Genomic DNA, 19,181 nt, shown 5'->3' with positions numbered 1-19,181 from the left:
CTGGTACGATTGCAACATTTAAAAGGCATCTGCCTGTTCATTTGAATAGGAAGTGTTTGGAAGGGTATGGACTGGATGCTGGCAGGTGGGTCCAGATTAGGTTGGATACCTGGTTGGCATGGGCGATTTGTACCGAAGGCTCTGTTTCCATGTTGTACATCTCTCTGACTCGATGACATTGTGTTATTTTTGAAAAAATGCGCACTGTGCCGATGGGTCTGATGTGTATGAGTCTGTCTGAAGCAGGCAGTACAGTTAATAATGAAATTGGTGGAAGAATACTATTATCTCTTAAGATGAGTGTGTGGAGGATTGTAATCCATCTTTTTCAGAACCTTCTCATGTTGATGGAAAAACAAATCCCTGAGTTACAATCCACAACAAACAATTTATTTATCTACTCGTACAGTAAACACGATTAACAGACTGAACAATTCCCCTCTAACTATTAACTATCCGAAATAATGCACGATTCTAATGGTATGCTGTTCCAATAAATACAACTTCCGCTTATATCACCAATCAATACAGTTTAGTCTCTCAGAATTATAGTTAGCTTATGTGTCTTCCAGAACGTTCTGTCTCTTCTGCACTGAGCTTTGTTTCAGGAGAGTTTTCTCTGTCCGATCTTTCTGCCAGGACTTCAGATGGAGTGCTGAGATACTGCGGTAAAGGGATGGTGCTTTCTCTTAGAACTGAGACATGTTATCTCTTAGCAGGAGACAGTTAGCTCTGGTGATTTTTCAAATACACGCTTCAGACCAGGAGACAATAAAAAAAGAATTTAGGCAATTCAGCCCCTCGAGTCTGCTCCACCATTCAATCATGGCTGATATTTTTCTCAATCCCATTCTCCTGCTTCTTCTCTTGCATCCTTACATCCCCGTGACAGTTAGGAACCTATCTATTTCCGTTTTAAGTACACTCAAAGAGCTGGCTTCCACAGCCCTCTCTGGCAATGAATTCCAACAATGTATTACTCTCTGGTTGAAAAACGTTCTCCTCATTTTCGTTCTAAAATATCTTCCTTTTACTCTAAGGCTCTGCCCTCGGGTCCAAAACCCTTCTTCTAGTGGATACATCTTCCAATCTCCACTCTGTCCAGACTATTAAGTCGTCTGTAGGTTTCAATCAGATCCAATCTCATCCTTCTAACCTCCATGGAGGATAATCCCAGAGCACTAAAACATTCCTCATTTGTTTAGCTTTTCATTCCTGGGACAATTCTGGTGAACCTACGCTCAACACGCTCCAGGGCCAGTACATCCTCCCTGAGACAGTGGAAGCAAAACTGCTAAGTCAGCATATATTGTCCAACCCTAATTATCCAGGGAGCCTTCAATTGTCATTCACATGCTATGGCTCTGCAGGCAAAGATGGGTTTTCCGAGAATGCACAATGAATTCATGGTCATCGTCAGAGTCTTTATTACAGATTTTTAAAAAATGAATTCCAATTCCATTATGGTAGGATTTGAACCCAGATCCTAGAACATTACCTGGGGTAACAATCTAGCCACATCTCATCATTTCAAAGTTTCAGTTCAGATATTATCGTTTCAAAAACTTAATTATTTCATTTCAAACGAGATGAATGAATCTCCGTGCAGCACATTGACGGGTGTTGCAATTCAGGCACTCACCACTCAAAGCAGAAAATGAGATTGTCATCATTTCGTTGTTGATTCTCTCTTCAACTACCTTCAAGCTGGGTCCTCTGGTGTTTGATCACTCCACCAATGGGAACAGTATCTCCACTCCTCCAGTCTCATACATCTTATTAGTTTCAACAGCTATATCAAATTTCCTCTTGAAATTCACTCCACCCAGAGAATTAAAAGTACCTTCTCCAGTCCATCTCTGTAAATAACGTCCTTCCTTCACACCCACTTACCTGCCCGTTCCCGATAGTTGTAGTTGACAGGGAGATGACCATGGGGACCCACAGGTCCACCTGGTCAGCATCATGTGACAAGTGAGGCGGTCACTTCACAGCAGCTAGATGATCCGCTTCCGGGTCAGCTCATTCCCCACATTCATTTCAATGCAAGCTAGAATGCCACTGGGACTTTCAATCAACTGGAGATTAACTTTGACGTTTGGGATAGATTCAATGCTAGGGCAAGAGTTTGAAATATTATTCAAGTTTATGCCATGGTGTGAGTTGTGTTACGATTAGGGTCACACACTTTTGTCAGGCTTAGATTTCCATTTCACTTTAATTTTAAAGTTCAGGTGATAGTCGGCCTTTGGGTTATTTAAGGCTGAGTTTAGGACTAGAATTAGTTTTTTTTTGCTGTTTGAATTTGGAAATTTAGCAACAGGGTTCGTGCTGGGTTCAGTTTTACATTTAGGCTTAATATTAGGGCACTGGTCCAACTTTTATCAAGTTAGTAAATAAATAAACTTGAGTTTTGATTAGAATTAGGAACATATTCATGTATGGAATTTGTCTAAAGGCTTATTTTTCTCACTATAGAGTGAAGGTTAATAATGTAATAGTGGGAGGAGAAAGGTTCAGTGGGATTGGTGACATTTGGCTTAGATCTACTTGTCAGAATTTGTCCATAGCACTTAATGTTGAGGTTTGGTTCATTGTTAGGAAGAGATATTATATTTTTAACTCAGTTAAGAAAGAAACACTCAGAAAGAAACAAAGACAGTGTGATGGAAACTGCTGCAGAACCACCAATAACATCTTTAATTTTTATTTTCCACATCGAATCGACTGAAAGCAATTTCCAGCAGCATTGTGAAACAATATTTAACTCCAAACCATGAAACAGAGAGAAGGGAACAGGAACACAGTTTGAGAAAATCCAAACACATTCAAAGGTTGGCCAGACCACACACACACAGATCGAGAGAGTGAGAGAGAGAGAGAGAGAGAGAGAGAGAGAGAGAGAGAGAGAGAGACAACGACAGAGGAAGAGTTAGAGATAAACAGAAACACAAAGAGAGAAGTTGGGAGGGGCAGAATACTGAAAGCCAGAAGAAAGAGACAGAGAGAGAGAGAGAGAGAGAGAGAGAGAGAGAGACGGAGAGGGAGAGACAGAGATGTCGTGAGAGAGACAGAAAGAGAGAATGAGAGAGAGCAAAAGAGACAAAGACAGAGACATAGAGAGAAAGAGAGACATGGAGAGTCAGAGAGTAAGGGAAAAACAGAAAGAGAGAAACAGAAAGAGACAGAGAGTGAGAATCATGACGGTCAGACAGAGAGTGTGAGAAACAGAGACAGACATAAGAGAGACAGAGATGAAAATAGTGGGAGACCAAAAGTGACAGTTGAGTCAGTTAGGTTTGTATTCACTGGAGTTTAGAAGAGTAAGGAGATAATCACATAACACAAAATTCAAATAGGGCAAAATGGCTTCGATGTAGAGAAGATGTTACTGATGGTGGGGGAATCCAAATCCAGGGGTCATTGAATAAGGGTAAGCAGGAAACCCTTTAGGACTGAGATGAGGAGACAAATCTTCACCCAGAGAGTAGTTGTCCAGTGGAGTTCATTCACACAGAAAGTGGTTAAGGCCCACCATTTGTTATGTCGATAATGCAGTTAGATATGGCTTTTGTGGCTAAGGGGATTGCAATGTGGGATAGGAGGGGTTTATGGACTTGACCACAATGATCAGCCATCAGCATGTTGAATGGCAGAACAGGACTGTGAGGCTGAATGGCCTACTCATGCTCTTCTAATTTACTCTGATTCCTCGAAGGGAGAGGAACTCGCCAAAGTATTTTCAAGTAATCCCCACGAGCAGAGATGAGGAGGCAAGAATGGAAATGGTGAATGGGAGACTGTGGCTGCTGTTCCCCTATGATGTTCAGCTCTCTGTCTATGCCCTGTCACCATTCGTGCCAATCCTCTGGCCGTCAGCTCTTGCCTCCTGGTGAGCTGCTCTGTCTGTTGGGAATTTCAGTGGAAAGTTTCACTCAAGGCCTGGTACAACTGGGAAAAGTTAATTGTTTCGTTTCTGAGCGAAATGAGTAATTAAAGCAAATGGATATTTCCCAGCGTTCCTGACCTGCTCTCTGAACTTGGATTGAGTTGCCCCGTAAATAAATGTGTTTGTTCAGCAACTTAAAGTCTGCAACATATACCCAATCCTTTGGAAAACTACTCGGACATTATTATAATTCATTGGTTTTTCTCCTGTTATCTTATAATAAACAAAGTCAACGACATAGGCTAACCAAAGAAGTATGAAGCTGCCAGATATGGTGAAGAGTAAAATCATCGACTTCCTTCTGCTCTCCATCTCTGTGTCTCTGTGGTTCGATCCCTTGCTCTGACCCCTCAGTCCCTTGCGGACTCGACTGGCCACTAATATATGGTGTACTGTCAGGGCATTAAGCATCAGAATTAAAGCAAATGGGAGCAACGGGGTTAAGATCTTATCGAATAAATCAAATCCTTTCCAACCTGGTTCACTGTAGTAACCTGGCTTTGGGTAACAGAACCATGGCATGTTGCTTATGACCTCCCCAGGGTCAATTGCAAAGTAGAAGGGGATGTTTCTCAAAAATAGCAGAGCACCAGTTACTGTTAGAACCATAATTGACGTTCTCTCCGTGCAATACGTTCTTTTGAGTGTCTGGCAGCAAATAGCCACAAACCGGTGAAAGGAGAACATGACAGTGAACCAGACAGAGCAGTCAGTGGCTGCACACAGTAGGACATTGATCACACTGCACACAGGGGTGATATCCAAGAAGCATCGTGGGAAGTAATAATTCCTGAGCCGGTTAAGGATGACCTCAGTGATAATGACCAGTAGATCCCCTGTTGCCATAGCCACCAGGTAATTAGTAGTGCAGGTGGAGAGGCCGCATTTTCCCTTGGAAAGAATCACAATCGCCAATATGTTAACTGTAAGAGAAAAGAGGGAAAGGTCTGGAAGTTGATGGTTGAACATTCAGTGCATCCAAAATAGTCTGTATTATTATGAACCAGAACAATCCCCCTCAAAATATATCAAGGAGGTTCCTAAGACCCTAACTTCTTTCTTATTTCAGTTTTTTTTTGTTATGAGTAGAGAGTGTTCGCGTTTATTGGTCGAGGGATTGAGTTTAAAACCATGAGGTCATGCTGCAGTTGTACCAACCTCTGGCGTGGTTGCACTCAGAGTATTGCGTACAGTTCTGGTCACTGCATTTAGGGATTTATGTGGAAGATTTGGAAAGGTTTTCGAGGAGATTTACTCAAATATTGCCTGGTATGGCGGGAAGGCCAAAATGAGGAAAGGTTGAGGGAATTGGGGATCTCTTCATTGGAGAAAAGAAGATTGAGACGTGTCTTAATTGAGACATAGAAGATAATCAGAGTCCCAGATAGGCTGGACTATGAATGCTTTTTTCCTCAGATGGCAATGTTTAACACAAGGGGACATAGCTTTAAATTGAGGGGTCATAGATCTAGGACAGACGACAGAGGTAGCTTCTTTACTCAGAGATTAGCAGGGGAATATACAATAATAGACTCACCAGCTTTAAAGTAATTTAGTCAAGATTAGATTCCTTACAATGTGGAGCCAGGCCCTTCAGCCAAACCCGTCCACACTGACCCTCCGAAGAGTCACCTATCCAGACCCATTTCCCTCCACCTACCACCATGGGCAACTTTGCATGACCAATTCAGCAGGTTTCACAGGTCAACGCAACATCGTGGGCCAAAGGGCCTGTACTGCTCTGGATCGGTCTATGTTCTATGTTGTAAATGCAAGTATGAGGTTCTGTGTTCCAGATGTGACTCAATTAGTCAAACCATTGCGCCTTAAGGAAAACACACTTTATTCTTCGATTGTAGTTAAAATACAAATTAAAAATTGTGTTACTTTTAGTCCACCGAAATACTAAACAAAATCATCTACATTTTGACTACTATCATGAGCACATCCAATATGGCAGCATTTCATGTGAGGGAAATCATATTTCACAGACTTGACTGAGTTTTTTTTTGAGGAGAAAGTGAGGTCTGCAGATGCTCAGACAGAGGGAGTGGTCTTTTCGGAACGCTGATAGGGGAGGGGAGGGAAATATATCCCAGGTAGTGGGGTCCGTTAGGAGGTGGTGGAAATGACGGCGGATGATACGCTGTATATGGAGGTTGCTGTGGTGGTAGGTGAGAACCAGTGGGGTTCTGTCCTGCTGGCTGTTGGAGGGGCGGGGCTCAAGGGCGGAGGAGCGGGAAGTGGAGGAGATGCGGTGGAGGGCATCGTCGATCACGTCTGGGGGCTATCTGCAGTCCTTGAAGAAGGAGGACATCTGGGCTGTATGGTATTGGAACTCGTCCTCCTGGGAGCAGATGGGGCGGAGACGAAGGAATTGGGAATATGGGATGGCGTTTTTATAGGGGGCAGGGTGGGAGGAGGTGTAGTCTAGGTAGATGTTGGAGCAGTTCATCTTCCGCAACTACACTGGCACCACCCCCCACCTTTTCCTCCGCTACATCGATGACTGTATCGGCGCTGCCTCGTGCTCCCACGAGGGGGTTGAACAATTCATCCACTTTACCAACACCTTCCAGCCCGACCTCAAATTCACCTGGACCGCCTCAGACTCCTCCCTCCCCTTCCTAGTCCTTTCCATTTCTATCTCAGGGGACCGAATCAACACAGACATCTACCATAAACCGACTGACTCCCACAGCTACCTAGACTACAATTCCTCTCACCCTGTCCTCTGTAAAAACGCCACCCCATATTCCCAATTCCTTCATCTCCGCACAGTACAGCCCAGATGGCCTCCTTCTTCAAGGACCGCAGATTCCCCCCAGACGTGTTCGACGATGCTCTCCACCGCATCTGCTCTACTTCACGCTCCTCCGCCCTTGAGCCCCGCCCCTCCAACCGCCAACAGGACAGAACCCCACTGGTTCTCACCTACCACCCCATCCACCTCCATATGCAGCGTATCATCCGCCATCATTCCCGCCACTTCCAAACGGACTCCACCACCAGGGATATATTTCCCTCCACTCCTCTATCAGCGTTCCGAAAAGACCACTCCATCCGTGATTCCCTCGTCAGGTCCACACCCCCCACCAACCCAACCTCCACTCCCGGCACCTTCCCCTGCAACCGCAAGAAATGCAAAAGTTGTGTCCACATCTCCTCCCTTACTTCTCTCCAAGGCCCGAAGGGATCCTTCCATATCCGCCACAAATTCACCTGCGCCTCCACACACATCATCTATTGCAGCTGCAGCACCCGATGTGACCTCCTCTATATTGGCGAGACAGGCCGCTTACTTGTGGAACGTTTCACAGAACACCTCTGGGACACCCGGACCAACCAACCCAACCACCCCGTGGCTCAACACTTTAAATCCCCCTCCCACTCCACCAAGGACATCCAGGTCCTTGGACTCCTCCATCGCCAGACCAGAACAACACGATGGTTGGAGGAAGAGGCCTCATCCTCCGCCTGGGAACCTTCCAACCACAAGGGATGAACTCAGATTTCTCCAGTTTCCTCATTTCCCCTCCCCCACCTTGTCTCAGTCAAATCCTTCGAACTCAGCACCGCCTTCCTAACCTGCAATCTTCTTCCTGAACTCTTCCGCCCCCACCCCACTCTGGCCTATCACCCTCACCTTGACCTCCTTCCACCTGTCGCATCTCCATCGCGCCTCCCTGATTCCCTCCTCCCTATGTTTTATCTTAGCCTGCTGGACACACTTTCCTCAATCTTGAAGAAGGGCTTATGCCCGAAACGTCGAATCTCCTGCTCCTAGGATGCTGCCTGACCTGCTGCGCTTTTCTAGCAACACATTTCAGCTCTGAGTTTTTTTTTGAGGAAATAATCTAGAAGATTGATGAGGCGGAGCAGTAGATGTTTTTACTTCGGAAAGCTGTTGTCAAGGTTCTGCATGGTAGACTACTTAGTAAGATTAAATACAGCACATTAGCTCAGCAGTTGTCACTGCTGCCTCACAGTACCATCGACCTGGGTCCGACTCCACCCTCAGGAAACTATCTGTGTGGAGTTTGCACATTCTGCCTGTATCTGGGGCGTGTTTCCTCTGTGTGCTCTTGGTTCCTCCCACAGTCAAAGGATGTGCAGATCAGGTGCATTGGCCATGTTAAATTGCCTAATAGTGTTGCAGTAATGTGCAGGCTAGTTGGGTTAGCCATGGGAAATGCCGCGTTACAGCCGTGAGACTGGGTATATCCAAATGGCTAGCTCTTCCCGGATTCTATGTGACCTAACCTTGCTAATCAGTCGACTGCGTGAAACGTATTGCTGACGCCTGTAGAGACAATGTCCAGCACTCTGCTTTCATCAATCTTCTTCAGCATTTCTTCAGAAAAGAAATCAATTAAGTGAGTGAGACACAATGTTGCATGCTGTTGATTAGTCCTAATTAGTCCTTGTCTTTTCAAATGCATGTAAATCTCTCAATCTGAATCCTCTGCAACAACATTGCCACTATTGACAGCACGCTCACCGGTTTATAGTTCCCTGGCTTTTCCTTACCACATTTCTTAAGTAACAACACCACATTAGCCAACCTCCAGTCTTCTGGCACTCACATGTGACTATCGATGATACAACTATCTCAGCAAGGGTCCCATCAATCATTTCCCTCGCTTCCCACAGAGTTCTCATGCACATCTGATCGGGTCTCGGCGATTTATCCAACTTTATGTGCTTTAAGACATCCAGAACCTCCACCTTTGTAATATGGACATTCGTCAAGATACTTGGTTTGTCAAGACAAGCACGTCCTGATGAAGGGCTTATGCCTAAAACGTCGATTCTCCTGCTCCTCGGATGCTGCCTGTCCTGCTGTGTTTTTCCAGCACCATACTCTTAAATCTGGTCTCCAGCATCTGCAGTCCTTACTTGCTCACACTTGTCAAGATCTCACTGCATGTTTCTCCAAGTGCTCCAGCTTCCATATCCTTCTCCACCATGAATACTGAATGGAAATACTCGGTTTGTATCTCACCTAACTCCTGTGGTTGTACACATAGGCAGCCTTTTTAATCTTTAAGTAATCCCGATTTTCTCTCTCGTTACCTTTTGCCCTTACTGTATTTGCACCATCTCTTTTGATTCCCCTTAACCCTATTGGCGAAAGCTACCTAATGGCCCCCTTTTGCCTTCCTGAGTTCCCTTTTGTGTGAACTCCTACTGCCCTCAGCCTCCTGGATGGAGTTCCTTAATCTCAATATTTATACCTGCCATAAGTCGTCTTTTTTTTTCCCGAACGGAGCCCCAATTTCTCTATCCATCCACAATTCCCAGTTTTCCCCTTCACACTGATATGAACATAGAGCGCCGGGGCTATCATTATCTCATTTTTGAACCCACCCACTTTCCAAACATGCCTTTACCTGGGAATAGCCTCTCCCAGTCGACTTTTGAAAGTTTGTGCCTAACATCGTCAAAATTGGCTCTCCTCCAATTTAGAACTTCAACTTTTCGACAAGGTCTTTTCCATAACTATTTTAAAGCAAATAGAGTTATGATCACTGGCTTCAACATGCTCCTCCACTGTCACTTCAATCGCTTGCTGTGGCCAAGAGTACATCAAGGTTTGCTCCTTCCCTAAGAAGTACATCCACATACTGAATGAGGAAATTTCCTCATTTTCACTTCAAATCCTCACCATCCAAACTCGTGACAGTCCCAATCTATGTGTGTAAATTTCGAATCCCCTCAAATTACAACTCTATCATTCGTACACATAACTGCAAAACCCTCACAAACTTGTTTCTCAATTTCCCTCCAACTCTTGGGGTAGGGTTCTATCGTTCAATCACAACAATGCGATCATCACTTGCTTACATTTCAAATCTGCTGAAATAGCATACCCCCAAGATTATCCTTCCTAAGTACACCAGTGATATTATCCCAAACGTAAAACGCCACTGCCCCTCATCTCTGCTCGCACCCTCCAAATTTCTATCCTTCCTTTCACATCTCTGCCCTGAGAATATTAAACTGTCAGTCCAGTCAATCCCTGAACACGTCTCTGTAATTGCCGTGATATCCCACCCCCATGTTCCCAACCATTCCCTGAGTTCATCTGCTTTACTTGTGAGGCATCTTGCATTCAAATAAATGTAGTTTAATTAATCAGTCCGACATTGTCCTCTGCCTTGCTCTTGACTGCCTTGGCAATTTGCAGTCGTAGAGGTGAACAGTACAGAAACAGACCTGTTGATCCAATTTGTCCATGCAGACCAGGTATCCGAAAATAATCGTAACCTTACACCTGACAAAGGAGCACCCCTCTGAAAGCTTGCGATTTCAAATAAACCTTTTGGACTATAACCTGGCGTCATGTGACTTCTGACAGAATGGATATGACTTCTCCTTTTCTCACTACCTCACTGAGACCAACCCCACCTGGGGACTTGTTTAAACCCTCTTCAGTGGCATCAGCACAGCGCCCTGCAAGGACACTGACACTTTTGCAATTCAGGTGCACCCCATCCTTCTTATACTGTTCCTTCTACAACAGAATTGATTACAATGATTCAGAAATGTGAATTACTGTCACCTGTATCAACCCCTCAGTCACGCATACATCAGCTCTCCCTTCTTATTCCTCCTCTCAGTAGCATACGGCACCAGGATTAATCCAGTTATTACTAATCTCCTGTTTAGTTTCCTATATGCGATGTTAGGATCCTCGTCCTGTTCTTTTCATACCTTTTTAGTTCCAGTGTTTTCAATGACCACCTGCTGGTCCCTGTCCCCTTTGAGAACATTCTGCATCCTTTCCGTGATATCCTTGATTATGTTACCTGGACGGCAGCATACCTTTCTGATTTCTCCATGTTAGCAGCAGAACCGTCTGTCTGTTCCTCTGAATAGAGATTCTCCTGTCACAATTGATCGCTTGGAACCTGACATATACATTGTTACATTAGAGCCAGTCTCGGTGCCTGACAATTGACGTTTCATATTACATTACCGTGAGAGTCCATCAGCCCCTATATTTTCCAAAACAACATACTTGTTTGAAATCGTAATGGCAACAAGATATTCCTACATTATGCCCTACCTTCTTCTAGTTTCCTGTAGGCAATCTATTATCTGACTTTATCTATGGTTTTTCTCACTACTTATAACAGCCATCCATCACATTCCATACCTTCTTTAAATTTCCCACTGCCTTTAACTGCTGCTCCAATCCTTCCATGCGATCCTTCCCAACCAAAGACAATTCCTGCAGTATAATCATCAGGAATATGGAGATTCTTGATCATCTCCCACGTGTGACAGGAAGAACACATCACTTCACTCAAGAACACCTCAGATCCTTAATCGACAGACCCATACATCAGCACAGCCTTACCACTCGGAAAACACTGCTCTAGAATAAATTAATACATACGCTTTGTGGTAAAGTAATTTAATCCAGTGGGAACCAATGGGCCATGGATTGGCAAGTGGTGTTTAATTTAGATAAACGTAAGGAAAGGCAAATCAGGGCAGGGTATGGTAAGGTACTGGTGAGCATTACGAAACAAAGAGACACGAGAGTGCAGTTTCATGTGTCCCTGAAAGTACAGTCACAGGTAGATAGGACAGTGAAGAAAGTGTTTGGTATGCTTACATTTATTGGTCAAATCATTGAGTATAGGATTCGGAGGTCATGTTGTGGTATAACACAACATTAATTCGGACACTGATGGAATATTGCATGCAACTCTCATCTCCTTCAGAAGGATGTTGTGAAACGAGAAGGGTTCAATAAAGATTGACAAAGATGTTGCCAGGGTTGGAGGTTTTGAGATATAGGGAGAGGCTGAATAGGCTGGGACTGCTTTCCCTGGAGCGTCGGAGTTTGAGTGGTGACGTTAAAGGCGTTTAAAAATCATGAGGGTCATGGGCAGGATAAATAGATAGGTCTTTTTTATTCGAAGATAGAGTAGTCCAGAACTACAGGACATCGCTTTCAGGTGAGGGGCGAAAGATTTAAAAGTGAAAAAGGGAGAACTTTTGCCTGCAGAGTGTGGTGCATGTATGGAATGAGTCGCCAAAGGAAGTGTTGGAGTCTGGTATAGTTACAGCATTTAAAAGGCATCTGGATGGTATATGAATAGAAAGGTTTTCCAGGGATACGTGCCAAATGCTGGCAAATTGGACTGGTTTTGTTTAGGAAATCTGGTCGGCATGAACGAGATGGACCTTAGGACCTGTTTCAGTGCTCTTTGAATTTATGACAGATCTCATTAAAACATTTTTAAAAGCGTCACTCTACTCACTTTTATCGATTTCCAAAAAACAATCAAGATTTATAAATTGTATAAATCTTAAACACTTAGCTATTCAAAGAAATCTCACCACTTCCTCCAGTCAGTAACTCAAATAGTGCGGTCTCCATAAGGTCAGCTGTAAATTTCAGTTTGTTTTTCGTTGATTCTTATTTGAGAAAATAAAATAAAATTGCCAAGTTAATTGAAAACTTTTGACTTGATGATAAAGTTGATCAGGTATTTAGATATTGGTGACCAGAACATGAGGATAAAATGTTGCATAGCCATAGAACAGAAATAGCTCCCTCACACACCTCTAGTGGTGATAATTACTCACCAGGCACACCGACAGCCGCAAGAATCAAGTAGAATATTTTGTCGATGATTTTAAATAGTTCCTGCATTTTCTGTGTGAATTATCCTGTCATAATGCGATGCTGATGATTCTCCTGGATGAAGCTCTGTGGGTGCACTTTTCCAGAATCTTCCATTTAAACACAGTGGGAGTACCATGGGAATTGGTGGTTGCAACATGTGAATTCTCCACAGTATTTCGAACAAACACATAACACCATTGAACTGTGTCCCTTTTGTGATGATGTGAATTTTTGATTTTCGCTTGGAGAGTTCTGTAGACTACTCAGTTCCTCATATATGGTCCAATGGGAATTCGCATGCTGCATTCTGGCTACAAACAAGGTGTTGCATTGGACATGATCTGTTTCAGCTCTGGATCACATATTATTTCAGACCAGCATTAAGTGACTGGTCAGCCAATACATTCCAGATATTCCAGACCCTCTCACAAAACTGTTACAGTCCAGTCTTTTCTGCATTTAGACTGTAAGACCATAAGAAATAGGAACACGTGTAGGCCATTCAGTCCCGCCAACCTGCCCCTTTGTTCAGTCGGATCATGGCTGATCAGCCAATGCAACAACCTGTTTGTACCTAGAATGCAGCATCCGAATTCCCACCATATCATCCATGAGGAATTGAGCAGTCTGTAGAACTTGCCTTCCCGACAAACGTGTATTCCCCTAATAATGAAGAAACTAGCAATCTCAGCCTTGAACATACACAAGCCCTCTGTCCCTCCATCTCTATGTGACAGAACGTACCAAAGGCTCAGAGCTTGATTCATGACTTAGGGAGATTAATTATGTAATTAATTATTCTGACTCTGGATTGCAGGTTATACTAAATTCCAACTCTGAAAATAGTTTCACAATCCCGAGCATCTCAGTGACAAATCTCCTCCAACTTGAACAGAAAACTCCGCACGATACACCTCCTAGTCTTTAGTGCATTTGCAGATGTGTCCCTGAGACAGTAACAGTAAGCTGCCTTCTCCAAACGCTACAGTCCACAAGACAGTTTGGCCATTATATATATGAACACATTTCGGCCATTCAGCCCATTGAGTCTGCTCCAACATTCAGTCGTGGCTGGTACGTTTCTCAACCCTATTCTCCTGCGTTCCCCTCAACAACTCTTGCTAGCCTAACTCAACAAGAACCGATATATCTCTGTCCTAAATATACTCAATGTTTTGGGTGCAATTATATTGGTGGGGGTGCATTACAGACATCCAAACAGAGAGCATGAAGTAGAAAAACAAATTGGTAAACAGATTATGGAAAGATGTAGAGGCAATAGGTTGGTGGTGATGGAAGATTTTAATTTTCCCAACATTGACTGGGATGCACTTAGTGTGAGAGGCCTGGATGGGGCAGACTTTGTAAGGAATGCCCAAGAATGTTTTCCAGAGCAGTATGCCAATAGTCTGACAAGGGAAGCGGCCATATTGAACCTGGTGTTGGGGAATAGACCAGGCCAGGTGGTCGAAGTTGTGTGGGGATTTCTTTGGAAATATTGACCGCAATTCTTTAAGTTTTGAAATACTCGAAGACAAAGATGAAAATGGTCCTAAGTGAAGAGTACTAAACTGCACCAAGGCCAATCATATCAAAGTTCAGAGGAGTTGGGAAATGTAGATTGGAGTCCGCTATTTGAAGGAAAGTCTACATTTGACAAGTGGGAGGCTTTCAAAGATTGGATGAAGAGAGTTCAGGGTAGGCTTGTTACTTTGAAAAAAAGGAATAGGAAAGGCAAGATTCGTGAACCGTGGTGAAATTGTGCAACTAGCCAGGAGGAAAAACGAAGCATACATAAAGTTCAGGAAGCTAAGGACAGAATGGGCCATGGAGGAATAACGACTGGGAAGAACCAATCTTAAACGAGAAATCAAGCCGGCTAAATATAACTTTATAAAATAACTATTATGAAATACGTTTAGCGAGAAGAATTAAGGGGAATCCCAAGGTCTTTTATTCAAATATAAGAAGCAAGATGGTAAATAGAGAACGTGTTTGTACTCTCAGCAAAAGGATCGGAAATTTGTGTGTCGAACCTGAGAAAATGGGTGCAATTCTCAATGACTACTTAACATCAGTGTTCACTGAGGAGAGGAACATGACGAATGGTGAGATTAGCCATAGAAGTTTGTTCACTCTGGATCACGTTGACATAAGTAGGGAAGATGTGTTGGGTAGGCTAAATTATATTAAGGTGGACAAATCCCCAAACCTGGATAGGGTCTATCCTAGATTGCTGAGGGAATCGGGAGAGGAAATACCTGCCAGATATCTTTGTAGAATCCTTAAACACAGGTGAAGTTTCACAGAACTGGAGGATTGCTTATGTTATCCCCCTGTGCAAGGGGGTCATAGGGATATTCCAGGTAACGACAGACCAATGAGCCTGACATTAGTGGTGATAAAGTTGCTGGATAATGGAATGAGGGAAAAAAAATCGATTCACATTTGGAAAAGAATGGACTTATCAATGAAAGATAACATGGTTTTGTGCCGGAGAGATCGTACCTTACAACTTAATAGAGTTCTTTGAGGAAGTGACCAAGTTGATTGATGAAGGAAGGATTGTATCTGTCAGATACATGGACTTTAGTAAGGCGTTTGGTAAGGTTACCCAGGGTAAACTAACAGAGAAAATGAAGTTACATGGTGTGCAGAGTGTTTTAGCTAGGTGGATAAAGAACTGGTTGAGCAACAGAGTGTAGTCGTAGAAGGGAGTTTCCCGAAATGGAGAACGCTGACCAGTGGTGTTCCACAAGGATCAGTTTTGTGGTCGTTGTTGTTTGTGATATATCTAAGTAATCTTATCAGTACATTTGCAGATGACACAAAGATTGGTGGAGTAACAGAATGCTTTGGGGACTGAAAAGAATGCAGGAGAATATGGATCGGCTGGAGAATTGTGAGGATAAGTGGCAGGTGGAGGTTAATCCAAGCCACTGTGAGGTGATGCATTTTGGGAAGTCTAATTCTGGAGCAAATTATTCTGAAAATAGAACAACCTTGGGAAAAAGTTATAAGCAGACAGATCTGGAAGTTTGGGTCCACTGTACCCTAAAAGTGGCTGCACAAGCGGATAGAGTGGTCAAGAAGGTATATGGTATGCTTACCTTACTTGGACGCGGCATTGAGTACAAGAGCTGGCAGGGGTCGTGTTAAAATTGTACAAGAATTTGTTTAGGCAGCATTTAGAATTCTGTGAACAGTTCTGGTCGCCACATCACCAAGAGGATGTGGACGCTTTGGAGACGGTGCAGAGAACGTTGGTGAGGTTATTGCCTGGTATGTAAGGTGCGAGCTATGAAGATATGCTGAGTAGGTTCGGATTACATTCATTAGAAAAAAGGAGATTGTGGGGGGGTTGGGGGGGGGAACCTGATTGAGGTCAACAACATTATGAAGTGTATAGACAGAGTTGATCGAGATAAGCTGTTTCCCAGAGTGAGGGATTCAATAATGAGAGGAGAAGCGTTTAAGGTGAGAGGTGAAAAATTTAAGGGAGATATTCACAGCAAGTGTTTTTTTTTTACAGAGGGTAGGAGGTTCCTGAGAGCAGAGGTAGTAGAGGCAGGCAAGGTAGATTCATTTAAAGTGCACCTGGACAGATTCAATACTAGGTGGAGAGTAGAGAGATACAGATTCTTAGGAAATGGAGAATATATTTAGACAGTGGATTGGATCGGCACGGGCTGTTCCTGGGCTGTAAATTTTCTTTGATTTTTATTCTAAACATATCTTTTACCTCCTGCATCACAATACTGGTCCATTTTCTTTAAGAAAAAAGCCTGATTAAGATTCACAAAAAAAAACAAATTCACATTTCAAAACCTGTCAGCTTTTTCAATTTTCCTCTGTAGATTTCCCTCTCGGTTTTCCTGAGTTGCCTCTTCTGCTGCACAACATTTCTTCTGGACAGCTATGATTCAGAGAGCTGTTTGGCTAGCAGTCTATACTTGTTGGTGCTTGGCAGTTCTCTCCCTAATGGTTCAAAATGTCTGGTTTTATACCCCAAAACATCAGATCATTTTACTGGTTCGATGTCATCAATACACTAAATTCAAATTTGTTTGGATTTTTGGGGTCTGGAGCATAATTTAAACTGATTGGCTGAGTTTGGATTTTTTTTCCATGAGAACGTAACTCCAGCTATTTGGTCAACCAACCGTTACATACCTTGTTCAACGTTCTCTGTGCTTTCAATCAGTCCTTGCTGACTCCCTATCTCTCTTAAAGGTACAGCCCACACCTACACATCCATGACAGCATCAAAATGGAATGACTTCTCTCTGTAGGGAGTAAGTTATTAGAATGGTACAACCTGTGACTTGAGGAAATTACTATTTTACAGAGGAAACACTTGCAACAATTGAAGTTGTGGAACATAGAACGATGGAATGTAAAAGACGGCCATTCAGGCCTTCGTGGAGGTGTGGGTCAAAGATAGGAGCAAGTTTCTTGATTAGTGAGGGGATCGAGTGTACAAAGGCAGGAGAATTGGCTTGAGAAATATGTCTGTCAGGATCGGAAATGCAGAGTGGACTACAAGGGCCAAATAGGCTCATTCTGCTCCTCTATCGCGAAGTCCTATGGAAATATTTTGTCGACCAGGAGAGAGAGAGAGAAGTCCACTCAATTGTCACATCATTTACTGACTCAGCAGAAAGCAGGAGACCAAGGTCAAGGGTTGGATGTTGCACAATTCCATTTTCATTTGAAGTCAATCCCTCTCAACCTGGCCTTGAATGTATGGGATCGGGGAAATACATTGGCATCGCTTGAGGGATCCTTACTTCAGGGAAGTCATGTCTATTATTTAAATGGTGAAAAATTGCAGCATGCTTCATGAATCATAAAACATTGTTTTACTGGTGCAGCAGGGAATTCCGAAGGCCATCGAAATATCGTCCTTCATTCCTGGAGGGATAGAATTTAAAAACAGAGATTTATTGTGCCTGTAGTACCGTGTACAGTTTTGTTCTCCTTACTTGAGAAAGAATGTATTGGCACTGAACGGGAGTGCAGAAATTGGTCACTAGGTTGATTCTGCAGTTAAGAAGGTTGGATTATGAGGAGAGTTTGAATACACTGGGATTGTACTGTTTGGAATGTCGAACATTGAGGGGGCATACAACAGAAACATAAAGTTATGAAGGGAAAAGATCAGATAGAAGCAAGGAGGCTGTTTCCGTGGACGGGTGAAGTAGAACAAGGGAGCATAACCTCAAAGTATGAGGGAAAAGATTTAGGGCAGAGTTGAGAAGGAACTTCTTCACCCAAAGTGTTGTGGTTCTATGGAATTCGCTGCCTCGTGAATCAGTTGAGGCTGTCTTCTTGAATGCTCTTGATGGAAAGATAGAATTTTGAACGGTAAAGGAATGAAGGTTTATGGTGAGAGGGCGGGTAAATGGAGCTGAGGCCACAAAAAGATCAGTGATGATCTTATTCACAGGCAGAGCATGTTCAAAGGGCCAGATGGCCGACTCCTGTTCCATCTTCTGATGTTCCCATGTTCGAAAAAAATTGAATGAGTTTTTCGATGAGGTGGCTAGGTGCGTAGATGAGGGATGATCAATTGATGTAAGCCCTCAGCTCAACTTATCCGCCCTCTGACCCCAACCTTTAACCCCTTCACTGTTTATAAATTTATCTATCTTAGCTTTAAAAACATTTACTGAGGAAGCCTCAACCACTTCACAGTGCAGGGAATTCCACAGATTCAGTTCATCCTCAACTCAGTCGTAAATCTGTCCCCACTCATTTTGAGGCTCAGCTCTCTTGTTCTAATTCACCCGCCAGTAGTAACATCCTCTTGGCTTCTTTCGTACCTATTCTCTACATAATATTAAATGTTTCTATGAATATACCCTCTCATTATTCGAAAATCTAATGAATATAATCTCAGTCTACTGAGCCTCCCCTCATAAGTCAACACTGGAATCAACCTACTGAACCTCCTCTGCACCTCTTCCAGTGCCAGTACATTATTTCTCAAGTAAGGAGACCAAAACTGCAGGCAGTACTCCAGGCAGTACTCAGCAGCACCCTACCCACCTGTAATATTACCTCTCTGTTTTTATTCTCAACTCCTTTAGCGATGAAGGTCAAAATTCCATTTGCCTTTTTAATTGCCTGTTGCACCTGCAGACCAACCTTCTGTGATTCGTGTACAAGGACACCCAGATCCCTCTGCATAGCAGCTTGCTCTAATTTCTTATCACCCAACTGATCGCCCTTTTTACTGTTATTCCAACTGAAATGGATGATTGTACGTTTATTTACATTGTGTCACATCTGCCAGACCTTTGCCCATTGACCTAAACTATCTTCATTCCACTGTAAACTTTTATGTTCTTCTGCACATTTTGCTCTGCCACTCAGCTTAGCGCCATCTGCAAACTTCGATACATGTAGCTCTCAATTCCAAATCATCGATATAAACTGTGAATAACTGTGGTCCCAACACTGACAGGTTACACCACAGGTTACTGATTGCCAGCCAGAATAAGACACATCCATCTTTACGCTTTTGCTTCCGTTGATGAACCTATTCTCTGTGCATACTAATACTTTCCCAGGAGCACCATG

This window comes from Hemiscyllium ocellatum, chromosome 40 (genome assembly GCF_020745735.1).
Source record: "Hemiscyllium ocellatum isolate sHemOce1 chromosome 40, sHemOce1.pat.X.cur, whole genome shotgun sequence".
Lineage (NCBI taxonomy): Eukaryota > Metazoa > Chordata > Chondrichthyes > Orectolobiformes > Hemiscylliidae > Hemiscyllium > Hemiscyllium ocellatum.
The sequence above is the reverse complement of the archived record's forward strand: the minus strand, read 5'-3'. Positions refer to the sequence as shown.